This window comes from Thunnus albacares, chromosome 17 (genome assembly GCF_914725855.1).
Source record: "Thunnus albacares chromosome 17, fThuAlb1.1, whole genome shotgun sequence".
Taxonomy (NCBI): Eukaryota; Metazoa; Chordata; class Actinopteri; order Scombriformes; family Scombridae; genus Thunnus; species Thunnus albacares.
In genome coordinates, this window is record NC_058122.1 from 2,293,197 (window position 1) to 2,313,400 (window position 20,204).

General features: G+C 38.5%; 1 long non-coding RNA gene across 1 annotated transcript; it reads right to left on the reverse strand.

Moving 5' to 3' along the window:
- Positions 1-2,826: 2,826 nt before the first annotated feature.
- On the reverse strand, positions 2,827-19,500 carry LOC122966877. The gene is made up of 3 exons (XR_006398480.1): positions 19,298-19,500; positions 18,045-18,047; positions 2,827-2,837 (listed from the first exon to the last, which is right to left on the reverse strand). It is a non-coding gene; the product is annotated as an uncharacterized LOC122966877 (long non-coding RNA).
- Between the last annotated feature and the right edge of the window lie 704 nt (positions 19,501-20,204).

Sequence of the window (20,204 nt, forward strand, 5' to 3'; positions counted from 1 at the left end):
ATGTGATGTGTGAGTGACAATCTTGTGGATGTGGTTTGTCATCACTGGGTCAAACCTCTTTCAAAAAGTTCCCATTTGAAGGAGAGTGGAGTTTATTTCTTTCCTCTCAATGCCATATTTCACACTGCCAGAGCAGAGCACTGTCAGCACTGCTCTCCACCAACTCTGCTCCGTGTCAAGGAGGGCCTGCTCTTGTACCTTGTTTTAATCAAATTGCCAGTTCTTTCCATGACGCCAAAATTCTCAGGTGACCTGAACTATTTTCATGGCTGTTCAAAGCAGTACTTGCATTTATCCAATCAGACAGTCCTTTATTTGTTAAATCAATTTGTTCTGCAGAGAAAAGTTGACAACAAAAACAAAAGTTTTCTTTTTGGAATATGTCACCCAACCCAACCTTTCTCCATTTACTAAGGTCCTGCTGAAGTAGTGGTTGTGACAACTTCTAAGTGAATCTAAAATGATGAATATGATATAATAATGTTAACAAAAATGTGTATGATCAATATAATATTGTATAATACTATACAATACTAACAAAACTTAAGTCACCTCTTTTTTCCTATTTTTCCTTTTATTTATTTCATTGTATTTATTTTTAGTTTTATTTGTATTTTTATTCTTGTATCTTTATTCTTTTTTTTCTCTTTTAATTTCTCAGGTATAAGCCACAATGTATATTTTGGTAATACTGCAGTTCTTGTATTGGTATTTCATTGGTGGTACAAGTGATGTGGTATTTGATATGTGCTGCTCATGTTCATGCATTATGAAAATTATTATTGCCAATGAAGAATAATTGTTTGATAACACTGTTCAGGACAGACATGAAAAGAATATAAGTTAATATAAGTTAAAACAAGTGTAATTGTATATATGTCTCCTCCAAGTTTTATGCTCTCTCTATTCCGTTTGTTTAATAAAAAATCTGTTAAAAAAAATCACTAATAACAGCACTAGCTAGACATTCAAGCTCCCACAGGATGAACTGTGATAACTTTGGTGATTTTTGAGTTTTTCTCTGATGCCATCATCAGGTTTTACTTTTTCACACGCATATTGTAAACGAAGATGGTAAACAAGGTAAACATTATCTGCTAAACAACATTCTTATCATTGTCATTCTGAGCATGTTAGGAGTAGTTCAACATTTTGGGAAATATGGTTGTTGCTTATGCTTTTTCAAGAGTTGATAGCACTATCATGTCTGCATTTTAAATATGGGGCCAATGCCAGCAGTCGGTTATCTTAGTTTGGCACAAAGACTAGAGGATCCAGCTAGCCTGGCTCTGTCCAAAATAAACAAAATCCACCTACCAGCACCTTACTAATGTTACTAATTTAACACATTGTAGCTTGTTTGTTTAAAGGAAAGGTTGTGAAATCTATCTCTGCTCAATCTCCAGGTATTTCACTGGTGGATAGTTGAGCTCCAAAATTCCCAGGAAAACAAAATATGTTTATCTGTGCAATCACCGAGATAGACCCAAAGACACACACACCCACTTTATCACACACTTTTTCATCTTCGATACAATCTATCTGGCGATCTTCACAGTCTATGTATAGCAGCAGTACTGCAGGGGCAGGACACAACCTGCTGGCACTCTTGTTGTTGTGGTGGATGAGAGACGAATTAAGATGGAGGTGATGCATGACAAGCTAGAGCCCCCTTGTGTGTTTTTGTATGTGTGTGTGCAGGTGGGATGCCATACACAGGGTAAAGAGTTTAGCAGGCACATGTGACTAAACAAAACAAGACAAGACATGATGAAGCAGGGTGAGAGGGCTGTGGTAGGTGAGATTTCTACAGTTTGTTTTGGGTGTGTTTGTGATTGTGTGTTTGTGAGCTCAGAACTAAATACATTGACACAAGTCATTCTAAACTTCTTGCACCACAGTAAAGAATTTAGCGGACACATGATGAGATGGGAACATGAATGTGAACGTTACAGTTAGTTTGCTGACCACACGTTTTTTCCCACAGACAACTATATCATCTTTGTTCCTTTGACATGATTGTTCACACTAGTTCACACTGAAAATGATGTTAAAATTTTATAATTCTGTTTAAAATTTTTGACCCAGTGTTACACACAACAAGCTTTAGCTAAAAACTTACAATTCTTTTGTTTCTTGCACAAAATTATGTGTATATGATATTCAAAAGATACACAAGTTATTAACAATCAATAACAAACCGTGATATGTAAGTTTTAAAAGAGTAGAGTAGTTTATAACAAGCTTAAGTCATTTTGGGTAAATAAAAAATAAAATAAAAAATAACACTAGAACTGGGTAAAAAACAACCGCTTATCTTGAGTGGCTTTCTGGGTAACATTAACCAGTCTTGTGTTGGTGCTATATTGACCCAAACTGGATCAAATTTTAACTCAGTGATTTTTAGTGTGAAAATATGTTTTGATTCATTGATGCAACAAGAAATTCAAGGCAATTGAAGGGGAAGTCTGGTATATTCATGAGATTTCTTATTTTCAACAAATCTCATGTTTGGAGCCAAACCAACGATGAACAAATCTACTAACTAGTATTGTGTGTGTATCAAAGCCTGATATATCTTATTCATCTGTGCTGTAGACCTTTGTTGTTGTCCAAAAACTATTTGTCAGTGAGTCACACTGCCACACTGGGTGACATGTTCCTTCATTACCATAAACACACACACTGTAATAACCTGGTTTGTCTATGTAACCTGGTTACTTAAGTAACATTGCATTGCTTAGGGACAATGTTAGGATTGGTCAATTGGAAACTGGAAAAATCATCTTATTCTTCACTGTCTGACAATATCATCAGGCATCTGCTAATTTCAACTCCTCATTGAAGCTATGATATTTGTAGTTGATGGAGTAAAACACTCAATCCTAAATCTCCATGTTTTTAAGGCTGCTGTTGATGTCTTGTGCATCATTTTATACACATGCCTCCCAAATTGTAATGTCAAAGTGTTTAGCGTCATAGTTGAGGAGCAGGGTATGAACAGACAATTCTAAATAGACAAAACAGTCACTGAACTTATTTTGACACTAAACAAGATACACAGCTGTAGATACAAGTTATATAAGGACATGGAGTCCAGAGGTCAGCAATTTAATTTAACCATAATGCAGTTTTCACTATTGTAAATTAAATATTTAATTGTGATTTTTGTTGTGTGGTCTCTGAACAACAAAAATGATGATGCCCTGATAGCAAAAGTTGATTATGACTGTGACTTTAGATGGAGAAGACTAATATGTTTAACAGAAACATGACTTAAAGAGGACACAACAAATGTTGTTTTAAGGAGATATATCACATGTCTGTAGAAGGTGGACTATGTATTTTTGTGAATGACAGTTGGCCAATGCAATTCTGTATAAACAAGCAAATATGCACCCCTGACTATGAACTTTTTGTCTTTTAGACCATTTTACTAACTGAGGAAATCCTTATATGACCTTTTACGGCCTATACTTAAAGGTGCAGTGTGTAGAATTTAGTGGCATCTAGTGGAACGGACTTGGCAGAAATGGAATATAATATTCATAAGTATGTTTTCATTAGTATATAATCACCTGAAAATAAAAATCATTGTGTTTCCGTGATTAGAAAACACAATGAGCCTTCTAGAATGAGCCTTTTATATTTACATAGGGAGCGGGTCCTTTTCAATGGAGGCTGCCATGTTGCACCACTATGTTTCTACGGTAGCCCAGAACAGACAAACCAAACACTCTAGAAAGGGCCTTTTGGAAGGTGAGGGTGAGGGGTATTCATTTGGTTGCAATCTGCAACCTCACCACTAGATGCCACTAAATTCTACACATTGCTCCTTTAATATTCTATTTTCGTCCACCCAATTTTGTGTGGATTTCATTCAAAAATAAAGACAAATTAGTTCATCCCAAAAACTACCCTACTAAAAGAAAGGGTGAGGCAAAAGGAAGATTCAGAGAAGAGTAGTCAAGGACCAGTGCAGACTGAAGGCACAGCTTCTGTGCATCTGTTAAAGTCTTCAGATAATGTCGCATGGCTAGTTAGCCTTTATTTAGGTCTTTCATAACAAAAAAGTTAATGCTCGTCAGTTGATTCGTCAGGTACCGCATTATCTTTGCCCTCAGTTGAAAAAATGTGCATGCAAGAGTTTCCCAGCTTTTAGCAGGGATAGCAAGATTTCCTATGCCTGGTACTTCAAGGGGGCCTTCCTTGATTCTGCAAGAATTTGGTCTCAATTCACAATTTGTGATCAGAACTCTGGGCCAGTTTGCACACCACTCTTGGCTGACTAGTCAGGCCTGCACCAGCTCAGGAAGGAGATAGATAGGTCGGGGAACCATAAGGGAATATGTTGAGTCGAAAAAGGTAAAGCATTGCCTCCTTCTGCCCACTTCTTTTAGACCCACCAAGCGCACGTAGTCTCTGTGGTTTTTGTCTTCTAGTTCTGCCATTTTGATTTCAAGCCGTTCACATTGTTTTTAAAAGTTACTCAGTATTATTCATGTGATCTTGAAGTTTCACCGTCTGTGTTCGAGTAGAGTTTGTTAGTTTGGTGTTCCAAGATACGGCAGATTACATTCTTTTGAGTCTCTGATCAAAGTGAGCAAACCGCAATGAGGCTTTCATATCTGCATCTTTAAAGTGCCTCTCCAGAGTAACTTCAGAAAATCCCTCCAACGCCGCAGTGTTCACACATTCAGTGACCTCCACTTGTTGTGTGTCAGCCACTGTTTCCCTTTCCACTGCACATCTTGTGGAGCGAGGCATTAATCACTACATCGAAGAAAGGACAATAATTCCCTGTTACCAAAATGCAAAAAATAGAAGGTTTACTGGTTTATTTGAAGTTTTTATTGGGGAGGTGAGATGTCACAGAGATACACTGCTATCTTCAAGTCACATGACCACATCACATGGAAAAAATATGTGATAAGAGCTTGTTCTAACTTATACCATGCCTCCACTCACTGTTACAGGCCTCTTACCCAACAAAAATGCCCCCAGGGCCTTCGTTGCATGTTGTCCATTTATATCACCATAGCAACTAATAAAAATTCCACGGGGAAAATGTGGATCAGAAAACTTTATATTACTGATTTTGTCATAACATCTTATTCTTTAATAAGTTATTTTTGACCCCCAAAAACTGATTCTAATCTATTTTACAGTCTTCTTTTCCTCTGCAGGTTACATTTCCGCTGACTCCAAAACGTGTTGCTATACCCTGAAGGCGACCTCACAGTGATGCACTGACAGTGTGAGCTTTGTTATTGTCGGCCGAAGGAATGTGTTTGTGTCTCCACCGCAAGTTAAATGTGTACCACTTACACTGTGGCAAATAGCAGTTATTAGTGCTGTTGTTATAGACAACAGGGAGAGGAGTTGTGGTCAGGAGGTGGATGATGGGAGGAGGAGAGCTCAAAAGCAAGCAAGCACACACAAACACACACACACACACACACGCATGTGCACACAGGAAAAAATACAATGAATCACAAAGAATTCCTTTGGCAGACAGTCTCCAGGCCAAAAAAACAAACTGCAACACACACAAAGCAAGGATGGACATGTTTAAGGAAGTGTTTATGTGTTCAGGGTATTCTTATTGTTTAGGATAGCTGTTTAGTGGTGTGTGTCTATACACGTGTACTCCTGTTTTGTATGTTGTCTTGCATTCCTATTGTTTGGGGTGTCATTATTTTTAGCCATGATGACCGAGTGACCGTGTGGATGTTTGGATGGACATCAGCTCTGCAAACACTGACCCTCTGAACTAAACTTAGGACCTCAGTGTTTATCACTGCTTGCTGTTGTCTTGCAGAGAGAAATCTGATTGTATTTGATTTTGTCCTATTTCTGTTCATAATGACGTGGCAGAAATGCAATCTGTAATTGTAGCCTGTTGATTTCAGTTTCCTGTTTTCTTCTCTATGTTTCCTGTATTCTGTGGGCATACTCTTCTCTAAACAATATTTTGATGTTTAAGCAGAAAGACAGTATCTTAGGATCTTGTTTATGAGTGAGTGTGAAATCCACAGGGATCGGTGTTGCACAAGACTGTCATAGTGATAGAGGAAGCTGAGCCAAAAGGTGAAGCTGTCCCCAAACTCAGTAACTATCTATTATAAATGAATGACACTTAAAAAATACTGAATTGCATTTAATAGCCAGCCTTGCGGAATAAAACACTACATGGAACAGCGTTATGTAATCAGGATACAAAATAGGTAACTGTATTCTGTTAAAGTTACAGAGAAAAGATGTTACCAATACATTTAGTAAAAATGGGGATTAAATACATTCTAAAATAAAGAATGATATACTACCATGCACTGTAAAAGTCCCAAACATAAGCAGAGCAGGAACAACAGGGCAAAATAACTCACTGATCCATGATGGTATGACTAGAGGATGATACCAAATGGTGTGCGCAGGTTTGCACGTGCACACACTTCACACACAGTGAACTTATGTTGGTAGAGTTGGCAGGGACGGTCGTTACACACTGTGACAGTCCCAATGACTCACACAAATAAGTAAAAAGAGAGCTTGAGTACGTGACAGCTTGTAGCACACATTAACGGCTCTCCACTGAGATGACTGTGTGTGTGTAACATGCTCAGAGCTGATAGTGTGTCACTGGTCACCGAGCATGTTCAATACTGAATGAGTTAGAGAAAACTCAGACGTATCACGCAGATAAAACTGAATAAAAGGACATGGTGAAGCCCATGATGCAGCTGCACATATGTCTGCCACTGTCATTCCTGAGCTGTGGAGGAGGAAAAAGCTCTCGTAGAGTGGGCACGAATACCCGGTGGGGGGGGTCTTAGGTACAAAGAAGAGAGAAATACTCAAGCTGTCAATGATCAAAATTGCACACACCTGGTGTTTTTGACGCCCCTGCAGAATCTGACTTCCCTTTGCATGAACGTGCGTACACTTCATGCTACAAGCTAATCATGATCTTTGCTTTGGTTTAAATATGCTTACTGGAAACAGTCTTATTATCTTATTTACTGCAGGATAAATGAATAATGAAAGAATGGTGAATCGGCAGGGAGATGGTTTTATGAGGGATTTCATTTCACTTAGTTTTGTTTCGCAAGTTTCACTAAAGGAAATTCACGTCCCCTCTTAGGCTATATTAAACAATTCTCTTTGCTGACATATCTGGACCTATTTGTCACTAGTGTCAACAGGGTGGAGACTGAGGGGGAGTCACATTGTGTGTGGATTAGATATCAATTACATTTCTATTTTTGAGGTGTAACACAGAAAGTATGTTTATGAGTCATTTTTTGCCAGATGAGTATTAACATGCTGCTAACATCTGCCTTCAGATACAACCGTAAAACTGCTCTATAAACTAATTTTGTTCTTGAATGAATCAAAAGAAATTAAAAAAACAAACAAACATGTTGTCTGTACAGTGTCATAATGTCTCATGTCATAATTGCTGAACTTTTCCCTACAGAAACTATTTACACAGTACAAGCAGCACAAATATATTCAACATTCATGGATGGCCTGTTGACGCAGGAGTAGTGGTACCACTGTGTACAGTTGTCACAACCAATCTGAAAAAGAAAATATATTACTGCATTTATATTAGTAGTATAATAAAGAAGTGTTGGACTATGACAATACTAATGACTGCTACTACTGCAAGTGGCAGAGCTTATGTTAGGTGGACAGTGTTACCCAGTATGGGTCGTCACATTTCTCTTCCCCGCATAAGTGACGACATGGAATCAGGTCATCTATTTAGAACATACAAATAAACAGATTATGAGATGTATTCACAATTTATTTTTCCAGAAAACATCTTGTCATAATAGGACGGCATGTTAGTACTGCCATGGGTATTCATTTAACTAATATGTTGGCAACATTTCAAGAGATTGTCTATGATTATATGCAATGTCAACCTTTCAAATGGGACGTATTAAAGAGATCTACAACAAAATTAATATTATGATTTTCAAAACAACTGTGGTCATACCAGTCCTATGTAGCAGAGTTTAACTATTGCAAAACGATGCCTTGTGAGTTCCTCGTCTGAGGTTTTGAAATGGATTTCTTCCTCTTCCTTTAGAATGCTCTCAGCAAACTAAAACTAGAAATGACCAGATTATAAAGAGAATAATCTTTGAAAAAATATAATACAATTAAATACTATTAACTAAATCCAGTAGTTGTCATTGTTTATGGGCTGCATAAAACAAAATGACAGAAGGAAGTATATAGAGGGTTCACACAGCCTGCTGGATCACTTTGAGAAGAAAATGAGACGTTTTCTCATAATTTGGACTGAGATTCAGCCACAATACAGCCACCAGATATTTCATCTGCTAAATCATTCAGCCTCATTCAGCACACGGATAGAAGTTAAAGGATCATTCTGGTTTATTACAACTTGTGTCTGTTTGGAATTCATTTTCCAAAGGGGAAATTATTGTACTGTATACTAACTTTTTGTTTGTTTTTGTTTGAAGAATTAGATTAGCTCACAAATAAATGGCTCTCAAGTTGAACACAATACTATTAAGACAAACAGTGTACCATTTGTTTAATGCCTCACTTATAAACCCCTTACAGACATGGATCTTGTATGTCAATGTGATGGCAATGTTGTCTGAGTAAGCATCCAAATAACTTACTTATATAAAAAAAACCACACAGGTAATCTTACAAGGTCAGACATCTTAGCATTTCTCTAACCTGTGTGATCGTCTGCTTGTGTTTCTTGAACCATCTGGTTTCTTTTAAGCGATGTGTTCTCAAGTTGTACAGCAATAGAGTGGAATTTTCCTTTTAAAAGAGACAGCTGCACAGACTAACAGTTGCTGCTTTCAGTTAGTAGTGGTGTTATGCATTTTGTTGTATTGTCAAGTTTTAAATTGTAATAAAAGACTTGGATTGCTGTTTGACAGAACCTTTATTTATAACCCTTTGTACATTAAAAGTAGCAATATGAAATATGTTAAACTCTTGTAATCTAATTCCAGGAGAATTAGCAAAAGAATGAAAACAGATCAGATGAATTTAAAAACTTTTTTTGAGCTACCACATTAAATGTAAGTGAAGAAGTGTAAAACAAAGTCTTCATGTAACAGAAAACTGAAAATACTCATTGGTAAACCCTTTGTTTAGTAAAAATGAAACCTGCAGTTTAACATCAAGCAGATCATCTGGACACTTGACTGGATTTGAAGGGACTTCCTCTTCCTGTCAGCTGGCTTCAAACAGCATAATCACACAAAGGCAGGTTTTTAAATGAGAAGTTAATAAAGGGCTAGTGCATCCAGCACACTGGGAGAAAGGACAGGACGGGAAGTGGTTGGCATATGGGATTGGAAATCCAAGGGGATTTCTGAGAGGAAAGGGCAGAATGATGGGGGGCTCAGACACACAGTCAGGGGATGTGTGTATGCGTATGTATGTGTGTGTGTGTGTGTGTGTGTGTGTGTGTGTGTGTGTGTGTGTGTGTGTGTGTGTGTGCGTGTGTGGTAGAGGTCAGGGGCCATAACTGTAGTGCTAAACAGAGAGGATGAACAGAAGGTTTGAGGGTGGTTTTGGGGTGTGGAGGAGACGAGATAGGGGGTGGAGCTGTGTGTCAGTAAGTGTGTGTGTGTATGTGTGTACGGGGAGTCAAATGGGATCATGCATTAATGAGCCACCATAAAACAACAAAGGATAGACCTTGAGTGACATTGGGCCTCTGAACGGCAGTGCTTTGTGTATATGTGTGTGTGTGTGTATGCAGATATTTTTGTAACCTTTAACCTCTGTGTCTCTGTCTGTCACTCATAATGAGTCCAATACTGCTTAGCATTACGGCTCAGCTGGTGTCCAGTCAACAAAAAGACATTAAAGACCTAATATATCTATCTAAAATATCTGTCTGTCTGTCTGTCTGTCAGTCTGTCTGTCTGTTGTCCTTTTTAAGACATAAATTTGTAACATTGCTGGTGTAATCTGTTAAACAATGTTTTTTGACATTTAAGGCAGAGCGGAACTCTCTTTTACATACAGTAAGTGTATGGCTTCAATAACTGTAGCAAAGATACATTTTTTTAAATTTTTTTTTTTATGAATGTCCTCTTCCGTGTCTTATGACTTGTGAGCAATTCAGTCAAAGAGTGATTTTCCCTTCTTGGGTTGATTTTCAGAGCCTTGTACGGGTAAAACTATACAGAATTGCATAAGAAAAATGCAATTTAAAGGGGTCATATTCTGCACATTTCCAGGTTGATATTTTTAATCTGGGGCTCTTTAAGGCCGCCTTCCCAATGAGCCAACTCTGTTCTGATCGGCCTCTAGAAGCTGCTTCACGGCTGACTTCTGGCCGCTTGGGAGGCTACATCAACAAACCATGAAACAAACTAGAGAAGCAGGATTTCACTACTTTTCTTCATTCTTTATTTGTCAACTTCTCAAATACATCTGTACATGTTCAAGCCTGAATCCAATCTGAATATGAGGGTGATGCAAACAATGCAATGTAATACAAACAACACATGGAAAAACCTTAGTAACAACCTTAGCAACCAAGGCTATGGAACAGATGGTCATTTATGGGCATGTGTGATGAGATGATGTCAGCTCAACAGCAAGGTAGAAAAAACTGCCTCAGGGCAGATTGAAGCCTTTTGACTTGCAGGGAGAATTTCTACATACGTTAACCTCGAATTTTGGAATTTTGACCATGTTTAACAAAGATATGTGACATCATAACAGTATATAAATAACAGAAAACCAGAAAAAACATTATATGTCCCCTTTAAGAAAAGTCTGAACAATAAATTCTCTCTTGATCCCTCTCATCCTCATTATTAATTATGACACAACTCACAGAAACAGATAACACAACATTCATTTTGGTTAGTGAGTAGCTGGCATATCAAAGGAAACAGATGTCCTGTTGATGAAGCTTCTGCTCTATGTTCCTTAAGTGTTTGACACATGGGGAGGAGAGGGAAGAGCAGGGCTCATTGTGTCTGCTGTGAAGGGGGGTGCAGAGAGTACAGCACTGGTTATTAAAAATGATTCAAGAAAAAATATAACGTTTAACTATTCAAAATGTCTTCATATAGGGTGGTGTTTTAAGTTGTAATTGACAGCATGTAATCAGTGTTACTGCTTGTAATTTGATTCTATTCATATAGTTAACTCCCCTAATGTCATGTCAGAGCTGTATTAAGTTACTGCTAATGCTAACCCAACACTTGCTACTGCTGCTGCTTCACATTAAAAGCATTTCACAGCACTGGATGGCTTTTATTGGGAAGCATTCACAGGAAACGCAATGTTTGTCGTTGTGTTTAGCTCTGGGAATATCGTTCATCTTGTTTTGTAATTTTCTGCATTTTTTGACAACAGATGAGTATGTAATATGTCAGGGAGAAATGGAACAGTCAGGAGAAGCCGCAGTGCACAGAGCTGCACACTTTCATCTCCTCAGGAAGATAATCGACTTTACGGTGTCCTGTTTTTGTGTGGAAAACCACTCACACTGTGATCATCATGAAAACAACAGAGGGAGGTTGAAATTATTATCGACTGACTTCTTTATTAAAACACTGTGAGTTGTTTTGGCTGCACTGTAAACAGATTCACCAGCAGCTCTTCTGTATTTCAAACAGAGGAGTGTTGGCTGTCATATTAAATGACGCTTGCTGTTACCACCACTAGCCAGGGGCGTCTCCATAATAACCTGTGCCTTGTTTCACAAAACCATCTTAAGGGTAAGATGATTGTAAAATCCATTTTATGAACCTTCTTAAGCTTAAGAGGTGTTTCCCAAAAGCATCGTAGCTGAAGACATGCTAAGCTTGCAGGATGAACTAAAAACTATGTTTAATCTATGCTCTCACTGTTTTTGTACATTTTTAAGGCTATACTTTTCTGTGAACACCGATGTTCTCTGTTAAGTGATGTTGATGTTTAAATTAGAAAGTAAAACTAAACCAACTCACACAAAAATTAATTCAACAATTGATCTGCCAGTTTGTGTTGTCATCGTCCTCTCCCTACTCTTCATAATATATTCATCTCTTTTGGCTGAAATGAAACTTCCTTGATGGCATCATTTCCATTTCCATATCTATTCTGTATGTATCTATTCTATTTATGGTGTGTATGTTGTTGGTTTCACACACACAGGTCTAATAGAAATGATGATAATGAGAATGATGCATATTCATTAAACTTATAGGAATCTCTGCTGCTTCATTTTAGTTTTAATCTGATCTTCAGAGTAACATCTGCCTCCAGCAGCAGCTAAATAAATCAAAGTTTACTTTCTTAAACTTACTTACTTACTTTGGGAAACAGGTGTAGAAATTTAAGAGCGTTTGTGGAAACAGTAGGTGTTATTGGAAGACAAGACCCAGTACTGAAATCTTAATGATTCCAACTTTAAGAATGGCAGCTGTAACCATGTCACACAGAATTCCGTACCAGTTTTAACATTTGTTCATTCATTTTGTAATATGCGCAATTGAGGGAAGGTCCTCACTTTTTCATTACTGTTCTTTGCAGTGTCAGTGCTTACATTCTTTCACTCTCTGTGACAGAGCTGTGGTCACGGCTTGCAGTGAAGATGGCTTTGTTAGTGTTACTGAGTAGGAACAGATTACTGAAGCTTTAATGTTTCTTCATGTTGTCTTCACTAGCAACAATCTCCTCCAGCATCATAAACTTGTAGAAGAAGCACAAGCAACCCTGACCAATCACAGTTCTTGAGACCAAGCCAGGACTAAAAGGTGGGCAAGGGATCCTGGCTATGTTCATAGGCTCCATAGCTACACCATAACCCTCTAACACACAACTATTATCCAGTTTAAATCTCAGAATTACCAATATCAACCCCCTAAGGGCAACGTATCAGTCCACATGACCTTAAAAGGACTTGAAATTTCCTCACTACTGTCCATGTTGCTTGTCTTTTTTATGCTTCCGAAAGTTCCGTGATGGACTGGTGAGAAAAACAAAATGACATAGATATAACTCATATCTATGACATCATGATACAATTACAACACAGCTAATTTGTGTGGTTCCTACGGGGCTCTCATGGGGCTCTCTGAGTGTCTTCTTCCTGAGTCTGCCTCCACTAACTACAGTACAGGGATTTACACCACACAAAATGATACACTGTAACTGTGGGAAATGTGTCTGTGTTTTCATGGGACTTCAGGCATCTTAAGTTTATTTGGACAGCTTCACACAGTGAAGAAAAGTGAAGCAAATAGTATTTGTAACAGTCACGCAACAGTCGTGTCAGGCCTTTTTAAAATGTTGAATTCACCAGTGGGAGTAGTGTTTGTGAAAAGAAATGTGGGCATTGAGAGTTTAAATTTTACAAGTAGCAACATCCTTCACACATTTAGTATCATATGGATTAAATATTAACATTCACTATGTATAACCAAGCAAGTGACACTGGTAACCATACACACTATGGCATACAGCAGAACAGAAAGGACTGTTCGATGCAGAAGATGGGAAAAAACAGGCCCTAGAGTATCATCCTTCATATATCATGGACCAGAAACCTCAGCTATAATTAGGCACTCTGACATTTCCTGTCCACATGTAAACATGTCATCATATGACTCAACTTCCTATAAGGGTGGTAGGGTGGTACCCAGCAACTACAGCATCAGGTTTAAAATTGAAAATAAAAAGTAATCAAAATAGCATAGGGCCACTTTGTTTTCACTATTTAAGTAGTTGTTTTGAGTCTGCGAATATTTAAAACTGACTAGTTTAATACAGGTAATTTCTTCTTCTATGGTTACTTAGTTTTAATTTTTTTTTTCACAATGTTGTTACATGACTTCTTGTACTCATTTCATTACTTCCTCTGTCTTGCTCTGGTTATTTTTAAATGCTCACTATTAAGTAACTATAGCTGACTGATTAAGACACCTTTGTGTTTTCTGTAAATTGACACCTGATATGAGCTTTTTGTTGTGAAGTGGGGACTGTAATCAATGTTAAAGGTGTTGTTTGTAGTAATGGCCTGCAATGTGTTGCCAAATTTGGATGTTTTCCTGGATATGTAAAAATTGTTTTGAGCGGGTTCTGATAATCTGGGCTATTTTTGGGGCTACTTTTTGTATCATTCAGGTACATGAGTGAACCTACACAGATGAGAGGAGGTGCTGTTTTATTAGAATATATTCTGAGTTCAGTAGGCTCATGCTGCGTTCATGTCTTGTCAGAGTTATCATAACTATGACCTTATCCACAGTAAGCTGACTAAAATTGCAAACTCATATTTTTTCTCTTTTTTGGCCCTCCATCCAGACGGATGGACAGATGGGTGGTGGTAGCGCAGCATTTCGTTGGAAGAAGAAAAAGCACGATGACAACAACAATGGCAGATGGCTCCATGCGAGTACTGTTCTCTTTATTGTCAACTTTGATAGCTTATTAGAGTTAAGCGTAGCTACCTACCACCTTTCTCTGCTGAAACAGTTGTAATCTGCTCGCAATAAACTAAATATCAGGAAGCCACTGCAGAAATAGAAATAATATACTGTTTCTTCTTTGCTGGTTTTCTGTGGCTAACCTGCACATCTGCCAAGTAGGAAGAGAATTATCCATTTTGGCCAGCAGCAGCAGGAAGCTGTTTTAAGTGAAAAAGTTCTGAGAAACCCACTGTACACTACCTGCCCAGCACCAAACGGCAAACAGACAGTAGATCAGAGTACATGAGTCCTGCTTTACAAGCTTTTTATATAAATGTGATCCAGGCCCCAGGAGGCCATGTTGATCTGTACACTTTGGTTTCTCTTTCCCTCTGGCTGGTGCTAATGTGTTCTGCTCTGCCACAAGGTGTGACATCAGAGGACTGAAATATGTACAGAGAGACACTCAAATAAACACTGCCATTACACCCAGCCATTATCTTGCTGCAGTGGAGCCTCGGTGTGGTCTAATCATAGGGAGACAAGGGTGACTTCCCCGCCCCAGTCTAAACACTGCAGGGAAACGACAGATATTTTTGGCATCTGTGTCAGGGTTGAAGGTAAGGACGATCTCGTAGCACAGGTCACACACACACAAACACGCCATCCTGAGTTATTTTTGCTCTCTGTGCAAAGGTTAATTTGTAAGCATGATGTAGGAGTTTATCTTCTCCTTCCTCCTGCATTGTGTTATCTTTGAGACGCCTTAAATGTATTTTACAGAATAATGGACTGTTTAACCTTTGGATAATACCGCAGATTTCATCCACTTCATGAAAACTCAGCTTGAGGGTTCTGGGGCGCTTCATAAATGTCTCTTTCATCCTCGTCTTCAGACTTCTGGCTGACTGAATGCATCACGGCAAAGGCGTTTAATGCTCTCCACAAGAGAGGAGAAAGCTAAATATATAATATGATATTAAAATGAGAGCATAAATGATTAAATTGTGCCCACAAATTATTCAATCGTGCACATAAATGACTAATTGGAGATTTAATTACAATGCAAAAAAATCATGGATTACACGTTTGATAATTTATAATCATAAGCTAATAATAATCATGCCACAGCACTTTCACATCCACACTGTGGAGGTCGGACAGAAGCAGTACATTCATTTAATTAATATAATAATAAAAGTTATTCTTTCCCAAAGTGTCATAATTAATATCAGGCTAATGTTTGAGACTGAGTACCCTTCACATTCACACTTTCATCTGTCGGAGGGCTTGAATGTTGACCGTGAACAACTCAAATATCAGTGCTTCCACTGTCAGAGTTCATACGCTTAGTTCATATGCTTATTTTCAAACTTCATCTAAGATTCTGTGGCTTTGTGCTTCTTTCAGTTTGTTCATTTGGGCGACAGTTTCATGACAGAGCCACAGCAAAGCTTAACCCTTTCTTTAAATCATTTAAAAAACTGCTGCTCAGACTGCTGATGACAGGATTTTCCTAAAAAAGATAATGCCTGACATTAACAAACAAATCAGTTGGACAGCGTTGGCTAATTTACCTTATAAATCATATTTCAATGAGATGGACTTCAGATCCTTTACTTAAGTAAAAGTATCAATACCACAATGTAAAAATACTTAATTACAAGTAAAAGTCCTGCATTTAAAGTCAAAATGCAATTTAAAAATGGAGAAAATCAAGCTGTGACTGATATATTAAATACATTTAACAAAGTACATTATTAATACTAATGTGTTGATGCATAAGCAGAATTTTACTGTTGTAGCTGCTTGAGGTGGGGCTAGTTTGAACTGCTTTGTAAGGGTCATAAGCTAAATCTGAGAGGATAGATTGAGTAGGAAAGAAGAAAAAACAAAGCTCTGCCAAATAAATTTGGATTAATTTTTTAGAACTTTTCTTTAAACTTTTACCTCTTTTATCTTTTACCTGTAGTTTTACCTCTTTGGGTCTCAAACAGTTATTTATTTGAGACCATGTGACATGAAATGTCTCTTTGGTGTAACTGCAAACAACTCATAGACATCTGAAACATGACAAAAATACACATTGATTTTTGAGCCACAAGCCAAAAAATCTGGGAACCACTGGTTTAATGTTTAACAATGCAGTGTAATTTATAAGCTTATCATTATGTTATTTTATGTCAAATCTAAATCTGAAAAGTAACAAATAAATGTAGTGGAGTAGAAAGCACAATATTTCCCTCTGAAATGTAGTGGAGTGGAAGTATACAGTAGCATCACATGAAAAGTACCTTAAAATTGGACTTAAGAACAATACCTGAGTTAATGTACTTAGTTACTTTCCACCACTCATAATGTTTTTATCATAAATGATCTCTGCTCTTGATCCACTCATGGAAAAGGGGAGGGATGGGGTTAAGTAGTAAATATTTCTCCCACTAATTTCAAAGAAGATAAATATTAGGATTAATTACAGAACATTCTTATTAGCTAGGCTCAGCTGTTACTGTCGCTTTGGTTCTTTAATTCGCAAACAATCACAAATAATTAGCTAACAACACCAAAAATTTAAATATAATATTAACTGATGTTAGTTTTGTGCAGTGAACACATTTTCACTTCTGAAGTATAAATACTAACTATTCCAATTCACCACCGTTCATCACAGACTCCACTACTGCAAGATGATTTAAGAATGGTAAAAGCATTGGTAGAGACAGCTCAGCAACACCTTGATATTGGTATCGACATGTCACTCATGTCCATACCCAAATCTACTCCTATCTATTTATACATTCATTTTCCACATTAACAGTGCAGTAGTTTGTGAATCTGTTCTCCTTTTACAAACACTTAGGACTGCTTTTAGTCATGTCAGCATGGCTCTGGGGATGTTCATGTCTGTCTGTCAGTCACTGAAGCTGAACACTTTACAAAATTCACTTGATCATCAGGGACATTTGTCCTATTTGAGAAATCTGCCTGGCCTTTTCTCACAGGTCATATCAGTGAAAACTCCCTCTTCCCCAATTTCCCCTGCTTTTATCACTTCCAAAAATAGATTCTGTCTCTCACTTCTCCCCCCCCCATCTCTCCCTCTCTCCTTCAGTGCTTCTTGTTCTTCTTTATCTCATCTGCCTCTTTTCCTCCCTTGTGAATTCACTGTTTCCCTACTTTCCTTCCCTCTCTCTCTGTATTTGATCTCCCTCTCCCCTCCTGTTATCACTCTGCTCTATATTTCACTTTCCTCCTCCCTCTCTTCCAGCTTCCCTCTCACCTCCTCCCTCCCTTGTTGTTTCCTCTTCCTAATTGCTGTATTAGCTATTCTTGGCGTCCTGCTTGCCTCCTAATTACAACTCCCCCTCCTTTTCGCTCATTTTCTTGCACAGAAATAACAACTTGCCATGAATATACAAGCTCACATAAAATCTTCACCATCAGAGTTCCACCGCCTGGAGCCGAACAACCTAAGCCTCTCTTATTGCACAGACTCATTTATCAGCAGAGGGCTATGATTTATTTCTGTCTCTATCTCTGTGTAGCTCAATATAATGTGGATGTGTACAAACTGCATAAGTGTAATTTTCACAGCCTAAAATCGCAGAATGAATCTTTGACTAGCTGTAACAGGCTATATGACTCTGTGTTGTTTGCATGTGAAGTTGTGCTTCTTAGAAGTTGCTGTGTCTTGGTACAAAAAGTAGTTCATTGGGCTGGTAAATCAGCAGTATTAAAGGGAAAATTCATTGCTGTGAATATGATGATTTCTTAAAACTAGGTCACCTGTGTAATAGAAATGTGCAATTATTTTTGAAATTGGTGCCCTATAACTAGAGAAAACTAATAAAAAAGGCGGTAGATTCCCCAGTATATAGTAGTATATTTTAATGTCTGCTTTTCCCTATCACTAGTGTAACGTGGTAGACAGAGTGTTTTGTGAGACCCACCAGTCCTTGAAGGCACCAAAACAGAAAATGAGGAAACATAGTTTGTACTCTAATGCAGATCTCCAAAGTTGCAAAACACATCACCTTGTCTTGGACTCTTGCCAGCAAATGAGAGGGGAACTCTGTGTGCAGGCAACATGGAGGGAAGTTGAACATTGTTCATTTGCATATACCAGGCCCGGGCTGGCAATCGGGAACACCAGGACACAGTGGCCTGGCCCGCTAAATGGCAGACCGCTGACTTTTTTTTTTTTTTTTTTTTTGACCCTGAACACAACACTGCCCTGCGTGCTGTGACAGCCAGGCACAGTAGATGTAGAGAGCGAGTACAGAGAGACAGAGAGAGAGAGAGAAGTTACACAGTTTGTTTGGCAGCAGGTGCATTTAGTGTGGCTAAATGACTTAGCAGCAAGATAGACGGTGGATAAAAGAGGAAAGGTGGAGCAGAGAGGGAGAGAGAGAAAAAAAGAAAGGCGCTTGCAGGAAGTGCCACTAAATGCCACCAGGTTAGTCAGTAAATAAACATGCTAGCTAGCTAACGTTTGCTACCTAGTTAATGTAGCTGACGTTATCGATGCGTCATCATCGTCCACGGTCAATGTTAAAGCTGCCAAGGAACTGGACAGTCAATAATAAAAGTGGTAGCTCCCTTTCTAATTTCCTCAAAAACATTGATGGTGTAATTGGCATATCTAGTCTAGTTAATGTGGTCAATATTATTTGAAAACTCATGTGTTTTGGTGAAAATTTCAGTCAGTGAGTTCATACTTTCAGCTCATAATTTAAAATTATTGAGACATTTTGGAGGGCAAGTCTGGTGCCAGCAGCTGCGGCAATTCCAGCTCCAGTAAAAGTTGCTGCAGTTAAAAAGCTCGTAGTTGGATCTTGGGATTGAGCTGACGGTCCACCGCGAGGCCGGAGGACTGGTGCAAGACGAATGAAAGCGAAAGCATTTGCCAAGAATGTTTTCATTAATCAAGAACGAAAGTCGGAGGTTTGAAGACGATCAGATACCGTCATAGTTCCAACCATAAACAATGCCAACTAGCGATCCAGCGGCGTTATTCCCATGAACCGCCAGGCAGCATCCAGGAAACCAAAGTCTTTGGGTTCCGGGGGGAGTAAAATTAGGTGGTGGCTGTGGCTCAGGAGGTAGAGCGGGTCCTTCACTAATTGGAAGATCGGCAGTTCGGTTCCCAACTCCTCCAGTCTGCATGTAAATGTGTCCTTGGGCAAGATACTTAACCCCAAATTGCTCCTGATGGCTGTGCCATCAGTGTATGAATGTGTGTGAATCATTAGATTTCCTCTGGGCAGGTTGGGACCTTGCATGGTAGCCCCTGTACCCATTCAGCGTGTGTGTGAATGGGTGAATGTGATTTGTAGTGTAAAAGCGCTTTGAGTGGTCAGAGAACTAGGAAGGTGCTATACAAGTACAGTCCATCCATTTACCAAAGTCATCAACAGCTGCTAGATGCTCTGCAACTGACTCCCAGCCAAAAAGCATCAACTTCTCTCTAGAAATACTAAGTCAATCATTTTCCAAGTCTTTATGGTTTCAATCACTAAATTCAAGTGTGCTGGTGGTCATTTTGGAAATTAGATTTGCCATTTGCTGTTAAATAAATCTGAAGACTTGTAGTAGCTTTAATGTCTGCTGTGTGGGCGTTGATTGACAGCTGTGATTGACAGTTGGCTGATCTGCTGCTCTCCTTGGCTCAGGGAATCGCACTGAGTTGGACTATTGTCATGATATTTCACTAAGTTTAATGTTAACTGATAACGATACCTGCTGTGTTAGTTAGCTAACGTTAGCCCAAGTGTGCAACAC